Source organism: Heliangelus exortis, chromosome 4 (genome assembly GCF_036169615.1).
Source record: "Heliangelus exortis chromosome 4, bHelExo1.hap1, whole genome shotgun sequence".
Taxonomy (NCBI): domain Eukaryota; kingdom Metazoa; phylum Chordata; class Aves; order Apodiformes; family Trochilidae; genus Heliangelus; species Heliangelus exortis.
This window is the reverse complement of record NC_092425.1, coordinates 10,840,524-10,854,848: the sequence shown is the minus strand read 5'-3', so window position 1 is coordinate 10,854,848 and position 14,325 is coordinate 10,840,524. Positions and strand designations below refer to the sequence as shown.

The 14,325-nt window shown below is 42.8% G+C and overlaps 1 protein-coding gene across 2 annotated transcripts in view; it reads right to left on the bottom strand.

The window, feature by feature from the left end:
• The window catches only part of TRIM2 (tripartite motif containing 2), a 110,873-nt gene extending 110,055 nt beyond the window's left edge, over positions 1 to 818 (bottom strand). Inside the window, exon 1 of one of the 2 annotated variants that reach the window (XM_071742975.1) lies at positions 708 to 818. The gene's annotated coding sequence lies outside the window, so the exon portion shown is untranslated. The remainder of the gene's footprint in view (positions 1 to 707) is intronic. The other variant, XM_071742981.1, reaches the window with a different exon arrangement.
• Between the last annotated feature and the right edge of the window lie 13,507 nt (positions 819 to 14,325).

Genomic DNA, 14,325 nt, shown 5'->3' with positions numbered 1-14,325 from the left:
TTTATTCATCTAACAGTTCAATACAAAAGATAACCATGCTGATCATACCAGAAAGTACATCTCTGCCAGCACACTGTGGTTGCATACTTACTGGGAAGCACTTGAAAAACCTACTTGCACAATCATGTATCATTGGTTATGCATTCAAGATCAAGTTTGAACATTGTTTATACCTTTCATTTTATATCCTGTTATCTTTGTCTGTGTGCTAAGACAAGTTGAAATCTCCAGACCATCCCTTAAATCTAACAACAGACTAGCAAAATAATTGTAAGGTTGTGAGCAAAATATTTAACAGATACACTAATGTGAATTTTTCATGCATTAAAACATTGTGAAACTATAAGAATATAAATTACCATGCAAAATATTTTAGTGTATTTATATCTTGTAGGTAAGGAGTCCTTGCTGAGCCAAGTAATTTCCTGGGTGAGCATTGCGAAACCAAGGAAAGCATATTAATATATTTAATATTTTATATGCCCAACATCCACCTGCAAGCAACTCTCCATTGAAACTGCAGGACAAGAAGAGCTCACAGATCTTGAATTCTCTCATCAATTTATGACCTGTCTCCAGTGCTGTTTCTCTGCTTTCAGACAAAGAGTAGCAGGCAGTTTGACAAAGATCACATTTAGCTGCAGACAAGAGGTAAATAAACTCATCTGCTCTATTAACAAGGGAGAAATAATTTCTCAAGCACCTACCTTCTCATTTTCTTGGTTCCAATTGCTCTGGAGACTTCAGCCTTGCAATCTCCCCCAGCCTGTGTGACGCTGCAACAGACTCTGGAGTGATTCATTGTGGCAAACTTCCTCCCCATCAACTTCAGTGTATGTGGCCAGTCTGGCTGAGGTGAGAAAAACCCCACACCAAAACAAAGGAAAAATAAAAAGTGGAGGCATTGACCAGAGAAACTAAAGCCATCTTAAGAAACAGTGGGCATGGTTAAGGCACAGTGTTCTTTCATCATGTCAAAGATTTAATTTACTATTGACTTTGGCTGTAGGTCACTAGGGTGCTTATGCCATACAAGGCAAAAGACATCTTGTCCTTTGATAGGATTTAAGGGTAATCTTCAGGAGAAAGAGTGAGAACAATTATTAGCATTTGGGGGTGTGATTGCTAATCCAGCAATGATGCATGACTGATTTATTAACTGTTTCACTGAAACAAATGGAAGTAGGTTCTGCCAAGAATCTGCCATTCTTTGATGAAGCCCACAATGTCTGAATCCTTTTCTAAGAGCAAAGCTGTGGCAAATGCTGAGCTTGTGTGTTTCGCAATCAGGGATTAATTCTGTCTTAATGGATAATCCTATACACCCACAGAGGAAAGAGTGATGCAGAGAATTTTTTAAAGCATGCAGAAATATACCTAGTGTGCTATATATATATTTAGAGACAAAGAGGAATAAATATTTCTGCATGCATATTTCCCCTATTTATCAACATCATCAGTAGCTAAATTAGATCATGTCAAAAGTCAACCATTAGCACTTCCCTTACTTCTTCCACTCCAACACCAAATCCTAATGCCATGTGTGGCATACCCACAAAACCAGCCAAACTCCCAGCTACTCTTCAAGAGGACCATGTGGCCTTGAAGAACACTGAAACCTCTCAGAGAAGAAAATATTCTCTGCCCCAATCTAACCATTCACTACACCAAAACAGCTGCATTAGCAGCTCAGACAAAAATCCTTCATTTGCATCATTCTGTACATTCCCACCCTATAGGCACCCATTTGCATGTTGCAATGATCAGCCCAGGAAAAGTGGTGACCTAAGTACAAGGATTAGAGGCAGAAGCTACCACCCTGAAGGGCCAAGTGTGCAATTCTTAGCTCTCACAAGCCCAGGTCCTTTATCACAAATACCATTGAACCTTTTAAGTTGAATGCATTTCTCACTTTCAGAATTCTTCCTAATTCTGAGTAACCTACTGATATTATCCTAAATGTTACCTGCTCCCTATTATGGCTTAAGACAACACTGACATAAGAGCTGTAAAGACATTTCCATTATGTCTTTATGCCAGAAAGATTTATCTGAGTTGTCAGTCTAATTGTTAATTACTTTGTGTACCAGATACCTCAAAAACACGTCAAGATGCAAATCTTGGTCCAAACATTCCACATTCAGGTTATGTAACAAGTGAAAATTGTTAGCTGGCAACAAGCAGAACTAAGACAGACTAAAACAGAAAGAATGAGGAGAGGAACACAGCCTATAAGAAATGCAAGGAGTTATCTAAGCCTTCAAACTGATTCATACAGTTTTTCATTCATACTCTGCATGTACGAATCCCACAACAGATAAACATCATTGCTGAGCTTTCTACCACATTTTTTTCCACTCTGACTCCAGCCCACAAATGTAATGGAACATGTTACAAAGACCAAAATGCAACCCACTGCTCATCACAGGGAAAAAAAACCTCCATTCAGCACTCAGTCCCTGGACAATTTGAACAAGGTTGGCCTGCAAGTAGGTAGAGTTGGCAGGTGTGCAACCAGCACGCCAGTACACCAAATCTGCATAGAAACATCACTTACAAGTAACCCAAAAAAGGCTAAAGATTAAGAGCCTCCCAAAGCTGGACCTATTTTTTTTTTCCTCTTTTAAATAACTGTCCTAGAAACAAACAAATAAACAGTAAGACTTGGGTAAGAAGTGCAGGAGGAAAAGAATCTGCATACTGCTGCTTTCTCAGCAAGTCCTCTCTCTCGCTTACATCAGCAGTGAAACTGCCCAGAGTGCAAGAGCCCTGCCTAATTCTCTCCACCTCACTTTGCTTTGGCTTGTACTGTGTAATGTTATATTGTGCTTCATCTTCACAATTAATCTTGATGACTTTTTCAGACAGATTTGGACCTGTCCTCTGAAAATTCAGGAATACTGCAAGCTGGTCTGGGCATCAGAACATCTACTTACTGAATGCATTGGCTTATCTTGGTTACATAGTGGCCTTAAAAATCAATACAAAAATGATAGAATGTCTTAAAAAGGCCATGTGTCATTAAAAGCTGGGATAATGGCATCACATCAAGAACTTTTCCCTTCACTCCTGGTCTAATTCACAAGCCTGCTTTTGTCTAAGGAAGGGAAAGGCCTAGAATTAAATAGCTATGGGATAGCTTAGCAGAGGGAGGTACAAGAGCAGAGCACATTTCAGGTGGAACAAGGTAACAACTCTGTGAATGAGTCTGGCCTACCTAAGTCTCTAATGACAGAAGCCCTGCAGATTAACAGGTTAAATCAAGTGAAAAAAATTTACCCTAACCATCTGGTTTCCCACAAAGTCTCCAAACCCCATTATAATCCCACTTTATTGTCTTTAGCACAACATTATCTGTCAAAAATGAAAGTGATTTAGTAGGTTCGTAAGGTAAATACCTTGTAGAAATTAACTAAAGGTATAAATTTAAAAGAGTTGCTTTATTTTCTTCTCCAGTGTAGATATCTTTTTCCTTACATAGCTGGCACATATTAAGCACTATGCAATTTAAAACACTGGGACCTTATCAACTGTATCTCTCTCTGGTATCCCCCCAAAATACAGCACTCTTCCATTTTTTCCTTACATTCACAAAAAGTAAAGTAGCCCTTCACTCTATTATCTCCTCTTTGAAGGCTCCATACAGATTGTTCCTTCAAAGCCTTTCTTGACTTCAAAGGAAAACACTTCTTAGCTGTAGTGCCTGATAAGTGAAAGCTCATGCTGGCTACTTGCAACTTTAGATACCAGAGTCCCTGGCAGTGCTACAAGGAATTGCAAACACAGACATAAAACATAAATTAACCCATATGAACACTGTAATTGCTCAGCACCAAAATATTTAAATGTGAACATATAAGTGGTATATTGCAGGACTCATCATATTTATTGCACATGATTATTTTTTTCTTTATGTATCAGACCAGTCATAGACTTAGATATGGTATTTCTAGTACCATAATGCATAGGAAAAATGCATAGGAAAACAAAAATGCATAGGAAAAAATGGCCTAGTCTATTGCATCAAATATTGCAGCTGCAACATACACTTTATATAGGAAGAAAAATTTATCTCCCACTGCCCTGTCAGTGTCTTCAGTTGCAAAAAAACACTTCAAAAACCAAAAAATATCTTCAGGGCTGAACAGTCTTCACATTTAAATCTTAACAGCTCTGTTCCTCAATTACCCTTCCCTGCCTTCTGTCATCAGAAAGATTTGGGGAGAGTTAGTCTCACTGGAAAGTGACTTTTTCTGGAATAAAGGTATGTGACTTTTCTTTAGTCCATGCCTAGAAAGAGAACATAGAAACATGGCCAGGTACTTAAACTAATCAATTGCCTCACCAGTAGACTTTGTGTAATGTCACCAGTTCCCTAAATGCTTTCAGGTTTGTTGCTGCTCGGTGCTTTGAAGCTGTGTCCCAGTCCAAGGCAGGGCAGAGCTCCTGGAATCACCTCAGTATGAGGAGCTTCCACAGTCAGCCTGGGTTAGCACCCAGGAACACCCCAGGAGGATTTGTCCCAGCAGCAGGGATACATCATGTCCTACAGACAAACCTTGCACATTTTCAAAGGGCAGCTATGAGCCCGATTGTTGTCTCAATTCTGTCCATGTAAAGAGGAATCATTTCCAGTAGCAGTGAGGAAGAGCTGAACTAGAGCCTGGATTTAGTGACATACACACAAACCATTCCTCAGCCCGTTCAGGCAGTGCTCTTTTTCTCCCTGATTCTGTGCAGCAGCCAAGAAACAAGCTCACGTCACTCTGACTTGCGACAAGATTGGGGCACAGGAGAAAGGAGAGGGGAGAAAGGGAGAAACAAAAGCATGCACAGGGAGATCTGCCTGCCAGTTAGGAAGAGGAGATAAATTGCAAGAAAAGGATCCAAGGCCCAGGGGAGATTTTCACATTATCACTTGCAAAATGTTACAGCTTTGATCCATAATCCATGTTCTCTTGGTCCTACTCTACCTTTTACATCCACAATGCAAAAGCAATTGTTATGCTTTTTATCTTACTTGAAGTTAAAACTGCAAGTCTGGGAAGATCAGGTCTTTATAAAGTGCTTTGCTTTTTCGTGGCAGCATTAAAAACACAGCTTTCCATGCCTCCATTTTTCTGTGGGAGGAGGGAGGATTCCTTTTCCAAAGCAGCAGATAGTGCTCACTAACACTCTGTTACTATGAAGCATTTGGAGATCCTGGACTAAAAACAACTGCAGAGTACCAGTACATACATTTTAAAACTCAAGGGACAGAGTTTGCCAAGCTCATATAGGATAACTCAAAACCTTCATTCAGTGCTTTTTGCTTTAGCATTACCACACTGCCCCAAAGATGTGCCCATTTAATCTGTGACATGGGTGTAAAAACAAGCATGGGAGAGCAGATGGGAGGACAGAGTCAAGAGATAAAAATTTTGTGAGAATCTACACAACATAATTGATAGTGAGTTCTGTTTTAAGAGAGGCTAATCAAGTTCTCATTTAAAAAAAAATAATTTGTAAGATGTTTAGTTTCCCTAGTGATTCATAATGTTGTGACACTGAAAGCAAAAGGTGAGATAAGCTATGGAAAGGGGCAATGTTTCCTCTCCTGTTGCACAGGAGCTATTCAAGAAAGGAAGGAAAGTGAGCTCAAACCTACGCTTCAATAATCACAGCATTTGCTGACTGGCAAATACATGCTGAGTGAGTGAAAAGGTTCAGGGATTTGACATCCACTGGCAAGAAGAAACCTCATCATCTGCATCCTTTGCAGCTGCTGATACTCAGCCAGCACACTCCTAACTGATGTCAGAGGTCTAAATGAGGACCATACTCTGATAGTTTAATCCCAGGAAATCTGTCCTGAATTAATAGCCAAGGGTCCAGCTTTCACAACAACTGTACACTCCTCCTCAAGCACAGAGAACATTCCCTACCTTCCAATTCAGCATAGAGGATTCTGCAGCTCTTAAATCCTGGTGCAAAATTCAAACTTAATTTCAAGACAGATCTATTCACATGTGTTCACCATCACCGTGAGCTCTTAATAAGTGGAAAAGAATCACCCAGTCCCTCAAGTAAGCTGAACTGGGCTATGTCAGTAATAATTATTAAGTGCCAAAATACCAGCTTGGCACTGAAAAAACGTGTGTAGAATACATGAAAATACAACATCAGCATTTTACCTCCCCTTCTTGTGTCTGTAAAGCTAAAGTCTGTTCATCTTTCAGAGTCTCTTGTGGATGTAATAATTTTATATATAACTGGAAAATCTGTTCATGACTCATCTGCCTTTATTACCAAGTGGCTTTTCTAGTCCAATAGCCAGATGTCCATTATGTGGGCTGCTAAATGATTTACATTGATTGAGTAAACGCTGTATGCAGCTCTTGCAGATTTTATATGCTGGCTGTACAGAGAATGAATGCTTCTTGATTATGCTCCAAATAGCAATGAACCCAATTAGCTAAGCCACTAACTCCCAGTAAGGAAGTCAGGAATACAGCTGTTGCTTAACTATCTTACAGAAATACTTACTGTTTGGGTCCTAAACTACTATCAGTGGAAGTAAATGCGAGATCTGCATTAGTTAAGAACATGCTCTAATCACTTCTTGTATTGACTGTTTTTATTTTCTTATGCTCTGGAGCTTGTATTCCAGTGAAAGACCTCATCTGACACCTGGGAGAGTAGAAAAGAATTCCACTCATTTGGGAAAATGAGTGATTTCTGAGATGGAGCCCCAAAAATGAAGAGTCTGGAAAAAAAGGGTTAATTTGGGGGAGAAACATAAGAACAATTCTCAGTCACCTCATGGTGAAAAACTGACTTCTATCAGACACAGCCAGAATGAACCTTGGTATAAGGAATGAGTACTAATGGCTGAAGAGAAATTAAAAAAAAAAAATAATCTGGCTGAAAGCAACATGTGGAGGTCACGTAGTCCAAACTTATTTTCCACACAGAGCTAATTACACACTGACCATTGAGATACTGGGCCTTGTCCACTCAAGGTTCAACGTGAGCTGAGAAATGATGTCTCTGGCACTGCTTCCAGTTCTCTGCCACTCTCATGAGGAATAATTTTTTTCTGTGTCCATCTGGAACTTGCCTTGTTGCAACATACCATTGTTGCCCCTTATCTCTTCATTGTGCACTTCTGGGTGCTTTCAAGGACACCAGTTTTGTACCTGGTGACAGAGCAGAACAATCACTACAGGTGCCCCATGCAGAGCAGTGATAGCAGTGGGCCTGGATGGGTGCAAGACCAAAGGGACATCACCACCAGAGGGAAGAGCTGGAGTTCTACAGATTGTGAGAAGCAACAATTTTAGCCAAGAGTCTCACTTAATAGCTTATACTGCATTTCAGAGCTCTGATGCACATGTAATTGTCTGACATCACCACACAACCCTGCATCCATATCACTGCTGAGTCTGTCCTTCAGGGGACAACTTAAAACCAGGACTGGAATAACAGGAAAATCAGAGGAGGGTAAAGAATGAGATTAATCTTTCAAGTTCACAAAGCACCTGTCATATAAAGCACTTTTTTTTTTTTTTTTTCATGAGCACCAGAGAAAGTCACACAGTGTATCACACAATGAAAAAGCCAGAAGTGCCAATGAGATGGTAATCAGACCTCTCTGCCATTGTTCACCAAGCACATTATGCAGACCAATGATTTAGTGACTTTCCATTACAATCATTAATGACATTGCTGTCTGCACTCAGTAAGGTTTCAGCTCCTGCTCCAGACTCTGAGGTATATCCACAAGTACATTCACCATTAAAAAACGTGGCAGGGGGGAGGCACCCCTCACACACATCACATTGATGCAAGCCTCTAGAGACTCAGCATAGAAGCAATCTCTTAAGTGTAGCAACACAACTGATTTAATTAAAATCAAAATCTCTATTTAATACAGCCTTTTGCATGTGAAAATCATCTCAAATTATTTTTACAGATATTAATGGTTAAGGCTTAACCATACAGATAAGATGGCTGCCTGTACCTATCTGTAGGGCTCAGCAATGGGAAACAGTGCACACCACCAAAATGCAAGTTTCCCAGGTAGCAAAAGTTACAGCTCCAACTGCATAGAATCGGGCAAAGCAGAAAGTAATTGATTATGAAACTCCTCTTTACAAAGGCGATTTGAGGATTCTATCCATATCCTTTCTCTCTGGAAAGAAAGATAAGGTGATTTAGAGGATCATTCTGGAGGCCAGTTTATCCGCCCATTCTCTCTCCTGCTCTGCATCTTTCAGATGACTTTGTACAGTGGCTAAAAGGGAGGATTTGAACAGATGGCTGTTTGCTCTGATAACTGCCTGCTCCTAGTCAGATTAATTGGTTACAAGCCAGTTATAGATTACAGCCTGGTAAAATGTTACAGTCCTTCAGTTACTCTTGACAGTCCATGTGAAGAGACTAAAGTACATTCCTAAGAATGAAAAGAGTTTCAATACATGCTGGGGATCGTGCAAAACACATTGCTGCAGACTACAGCATTTGCATTCCAGACAGCTTTAAAGAGTGTAAAATTTACAGGAACGTGAAGGTCAAATGGAGGTTTAGAGACACAAGGTGCTCATGAGGATCAACAAACTCTAGGATATTTGACAGAACACCATCAGTGTCATGACTACTTTTTGTTTACCCAAGCTTTTGGCATCAAGCTGCTCATGAGGCTCAGGGGCTGCAGCAGTATCTAATTTCACACCTCTTCTGATTATGCCAAGAAGAGATTCCCCTCCAAAAAGCTGGGAACATGCCAGAAGACTGGAGCATTGTACTGACACCCACTAAAGAGGAGAATAGGTTAATCTCAGTAATTATAACTCTCTGTGCAAGGCAAGATAATGGCAAAAACCAGGCAATGCAATCAATAAAGAATGAAAGGATGGGAACATAAGTAGGGCTGGTCTACCTGAGTACATGAAAAACAGACACTGGCTCAAACCAGGCTGCACTCTCTGAAACTGCAGAATCAATTGATAATGATAATAATGAAAGTAAAGCAGCTTTGGTAGAGTGCATTACATAGGGCTGCAGGTTATTCTACTTAAAAAGATAGCTCTTATTTTACACCAATGAAAGCACAATAAATGGACTACAAACTGGAAAACTCAGAGTCAGTGGGGAACTAGAGTCAGTTGAGGAAGTTTCTAGCGTGGTTCTGCAGGGCTTCATTCTGGATACTCAGACAATAAAGGTGGGGTTTTCCTCTATCTTCTACGAAACATAGATGTACATAACACCTGTATGTTTGTATGTTTGATACATGCACATAGATGTTTATAATTCTGAGACAGAAAAAATGTCCTGGTTTAAAATGTCCTGGTTTAACCCCAGTAAGCAAATAAGAAGCACACAGCCACTCATTCACTCACTCACCCCATGGGTGAGAGATGGTGAAGATGGATGAGAGAATCTGAAGAAAGTAAGAACATTTGTGGGTTGAGATAAAAACAGTCTAATAGGTAAAGCAAAAGCCAAGTGCTGAAGCAAAGCAAAACAAGGAATTCTCTTACTGCTTCATATCAACAGGCAGATGTCCAGCCATCCTCAGGAAAGCCAGGCTCCATGACAAATAAGTGACTTGGGAAGACAAAATGCCATCACCCTGAATATCTGTCCCCTTTCTCCTTCTTCCCCCAGCTTTACACATGCTGAGCCTGACATGTGGTACAGAATAACCCTTTGGTCAGTTGTAGTCAGCTGTCCCATCCATGTCCTCTCCAAACTTTTTGTGCACTCCCCAACCTACTCATTGGTGGGGTAGCGAGAGAAGCAGACTCTGTGTAGGCACTGCTCAGCAAGGAGGAAAACATCTCTGCAGTATCAACACTGTTTCCAACACAAATCCAAAAGGTAGCCTCACACTAGCTACTATGAAGAAAATTAACTCTATCCCAGCCAAATCCAGCACAAAAAGAGTAAAAGAATTCGGTCATAAGTGAATTCAGCTCAGTAACTCTGGGCCCCTCAGTTCAGGAAGGAGATTGAGGTGTTGGGGCCGGACCAGAGAAGAGCAAGGAGGCTGTGAAGGGATTCAGCACAAGTCCTGTGAGGAAGGGCTGAGGGAGCTGGGGGTGTTCAGCCTGGAGAAGAGGAGGCTCAGGGGAGACCTCATCACTCTCTACACCTCCCTGAAAGGAGCTTGGAGCCAGGGGTGGTCAGGCTCTTCTCCCAAGTAGCTACCAGTAAGACAAGGGGCCATAGACTTAAGCTCTGCCAGGGGAGGTTTAGGTTAGGAAGAAATTCTTTACAGAGAGGGTGATCAGACATTGGAATGGGCTGCCCAGGGAGGTGGTGGATTCTCCATCCCTGGACTGATGTGGCACTCAGTGCCATGGTCTGGGAACCACAGTGGTAGTGGATTAAGGATTAGACTTGATGATCTCAAGAGGTCCTTTCCACATGGATAATTCTGTGAACTCCAGCAAATACAACATAGTATAAGAATAGCAAGCACAGGCCTCACAGGACAAGTCTACTCCAGAAAAGAAAGAACTTGAAAATAATTTGAGTTTACACAAAATTAAGAGATTACAGACACACCTGTAAACATAAAACGAGGGAGGACAATCCCTGTGCTTGTAGTGTGCTGCAGGGGAGGGGAGAAGTAGTAGAAGAGGAGACTTCAGGTCTCTGATTAAGAGCTGGGGAGGAGGCAGAAAGAGCTACAAAGAAAGGGCTCAAGAAAATGCTTTACAGAAGAGGCCTATGGAGCATCAGCTGTTCAGACTATCAAAAGGAAGACACAGAGATTATGTGGTTACAGTATATAAATGCTTCAAAAGAAGAAAATTAAAACTGTTAGAGAGGTTTAGCACAGCAGAGACACACACACACATCAAACCCCAGTGGCTCAAGCCAAGAAAATAATTTGTGAAATCAGACACAAGCTGTAATCTACAAGGTGATTAACCAGAGGAGCAAAAGTACCTGGGGGAAGATTTTTCATCTTTGCTTGGTGTTTCCACATGAAGACTGCATGTCTTCCTGGAGAATAAATGCTTTAGTCTGAGTCTTCAGATCAAGGGAAAAACAAAACTGAAACTATGCCAAACCCACCATTTTTCAGCCTGTGGTGCTTGCCTGTAGTTTACTTCAGAAGTTACCTGATCCCTCTCACAGTACTGAGATCCAAGTTTTTTATCAGTCACCCACACTCAGTCAAGATTCACCTTCCCCCACTACCAAGTCTCACGTTTCTTTACACAGACTCCACATACGGGCTGATGAGTAGGCATGGCCATTTCTAATGCCTGTCGGGAAAGAAAATGCAGCATTTTTTCAAGCAGGTAGAGAAAACCCCGGGGAACTGCACATGACCCACTTCCACATGATGCACAGCTGCTACACATCAGTAACACAGATTTTTGACTGCTCTCAATCCTGACCTCATCTCTTCCTCTGCTACTAAAGGATGCACAGCTTGTGCCAGGCTAATATATGTGTTTCACACTCCCTGCTTCTCAAATAAAATAACATTTTTTTTATCTGAAAACACAGGATCAGCCCCCGTGGGCAAGAAAGCCTCCAGAAGCACACCCTGTAAATCCCTCATCTCTTCTTTCCGTAAAGCAATTCGAGCCTGTTCGGAACCGCAGGGCCCAAACGTGCCTCAGGACGGACACGCTCCCTCAGCGCTCCGCACAAGCTTGCGGCCTCCCCCTGACTTCCACCCTGCGCCAAAACAGCTGCAGGATTAAGCTGCAACCTCCCGGCGCCTGCCAAAGAGGAGAAGCCCTGCAGCCGGGCGTCCCCTCCCCTCTCCCAGCCTCCACGTCCCAGGCTCAGCTACACCCACACAGCCACCCCCAGCCCCGCAGGGAAATGGCGACCGCCACCCCCAGGCACCCCCGCGGCCATCCCGCTGCCGGGACTCTGGCGCCACCCAGCGGGGACCGCCTGACACCGCCGCCCATCCCGGGAGTGTGGGGGGGGAACCTGGTGCCGGTACCGGGTGTGAAGGGAGGGGAACCTGGTGCCGGTACCGGGAATGAAGGGAGGGGGACCTTCACCCGCCCCAAGGATGGAGGGAGGGGGACGTGCTGCCGGTACCGGGGATGAAGGGAGGGAGACGTGCTGATGGTACCGGGGGTAAAGGGAGGGGAACCTTCACCGCCCCGGCGGTGAAGGGAGGGGGACCTGCTGCTGGCATCGGGGATGAAAGGAGGGGAACCTGGTGCCGGTCCCGAGGGTGAAGGAGAGGGGGCACCTCAGTGCCCGGCCGCCCCTGGAGAAAGGCCGATCTCGGAGAGCAGGGCAGTGCCACGGGAAGGATGAAATCCTCCATCGCCTCCTTGAGACCGAAAGGAAAAGACGAAATGGGCTTTCCTGCCACCTCCGCCACCACCCCCAGTAAGCAGTATGTCCTTTACAGAGCGGTACCTCACAGGTTAAAGAAAGCAGCACCTTCCCAAAGAGCAGACAAGATCCTATATGAGGGAGGGGGTTATACCCCCAAAGCAAACCTCAGCCCTGCAGACCGCTGCCACCCTCCGTTAATTAAACCCTGGCCAGGTGCTGCCATCAAGGAGCAGGAGGAGAAAAAGCTCTGAAGTGCTCTCTAAAGACCACACAGTAAATGCTGTCTGCTAACGGGAAGCCATGCGAAATTCTGGCTTTTTGCGACCTTTCTGACTGCAGAAGCTGCAGCCACTGGCCGCCGGCTCTTCGGAGCATCATCAGAGCAGCGGCATCCAGGGACCCCCCCGCGCTGCCACCGCCCAACACCGCAGCAATAGCCAGGAACATCCCTGCTGCTCAGCAATACCCTGCTCCGTGGGATGGGGCTGGGCTGGGCTGGAGGTCCAGAGAAGGAGAAAATATGTATAAAGTTTATATGCCCGGTGCACATTTTTATAGAGCTCTGGGGTTTATGGGGAAGGTTTGGGTTTTTTGTGGTTTGGGGTTTTTCTGATGGATCTTTTGTTTGGTTGTTGTTTGGGGGTTTGGTTTTTTTTTTGTTTGTTTGTTTGTTTTTTTTTTTTTATAAGAAAGACTGCTTGAATTCATGCAGGGTTGTATTTTTGAAGGATGCAAGTTTCAAAGTTTGCCCATTGGTAGGCATAAAGCAGCCAACCTGAGTTTTCCCAGATTTTCCCCTTCTGTCAAATCAATCCATCCACGGAGTGAAAATACATTTAAGGTAAACAGTTTCTCTCTGTTCTGGTACCCAACCCAACTCTGACAAAAAAAGTCAAAAGCAGCCCCTCCTCTGCCCCCAGCTGTGAGATCTACACCGGCAAATTTGCTAGATAATTAAAAAAAAAAGCAATTTTATTCTAAGAATTGCTGCCAAAGCTTAGTGGTAGGACCACACTGAAGTCGGTGCAACAAAGAGATAGAATAATATCTTCAGATGTCTTTGGATGCATTGCCTCCTTCAACCACTTAACTGATATAATGAGCTAAATGAAAGTATACGGGGTTTTTTTTATATAACAGAGCTGCTTCTTACAGTAGGTGAACTCAATTTTTAATGTAATGTCCTAACCCCTTATCTTGACTCTTAATGTCTGCCGGAACTGAGTTGTAAAATCTAATGGTGGCTTAACTGCAGACTTCAGACTTGGTCTGAATTCACTCCTATTCTGTCTTTTCCTCCCAAGAAGCACAATCCTTTCCCCATCTCTTCCTAAAGTGTCCTCGATCCTCATGCTGCTTCCCCACCTGAAAAACCAGCAAGGCAAATACTTCCTTCCTCCTCTTATTTCTTCCCACTACTGTATACTTCTGTGTTTTTATGCTACAGAATCACCTCACCATACCTTTGTCCACATCATGTTTTGATAGCAATGAACTGATCATTATTCACAGGGAAGACAGCATCTCAGTGTTTCACAGTTTTGGGTTTTTTTTAGTACATCCTGTAAATTTTGTAATTGGGTTTTTTTGGTTACCTACAATGTGATCTGATGATCTAATGGTTTTCTCAGGCCTTCTCAAGGCCTTTTGCTTTTTATAATCCTCTTTCAAATCCTGAAAATACTATTTTTCTTAGCACTGTTATTTAATACTTGTTTTTTGAACCCTGCAACATCTTCCCTCTGAAGAGGAGAATGCAAATACACATTCCAAAGCTCTTCTCCATCTGAAGGGGCACCACCTGAGGTATCCAAGAAACATTTTTCAAAAACCTCTTTTTCTATTAGTTTATTGTGTCAGTGATCCAACAACAGCTGGCAAAGAAGTTGTTTATCAGGTCTCTCCCTTGCAAATTGCTATTAATGGGCACACATACCTTATACCCACACAAAACCTTACTTGGTGGGCTGCGTGGGTGGACCTGAGCCTGCATTCCTGCAAATACTTGTGGGC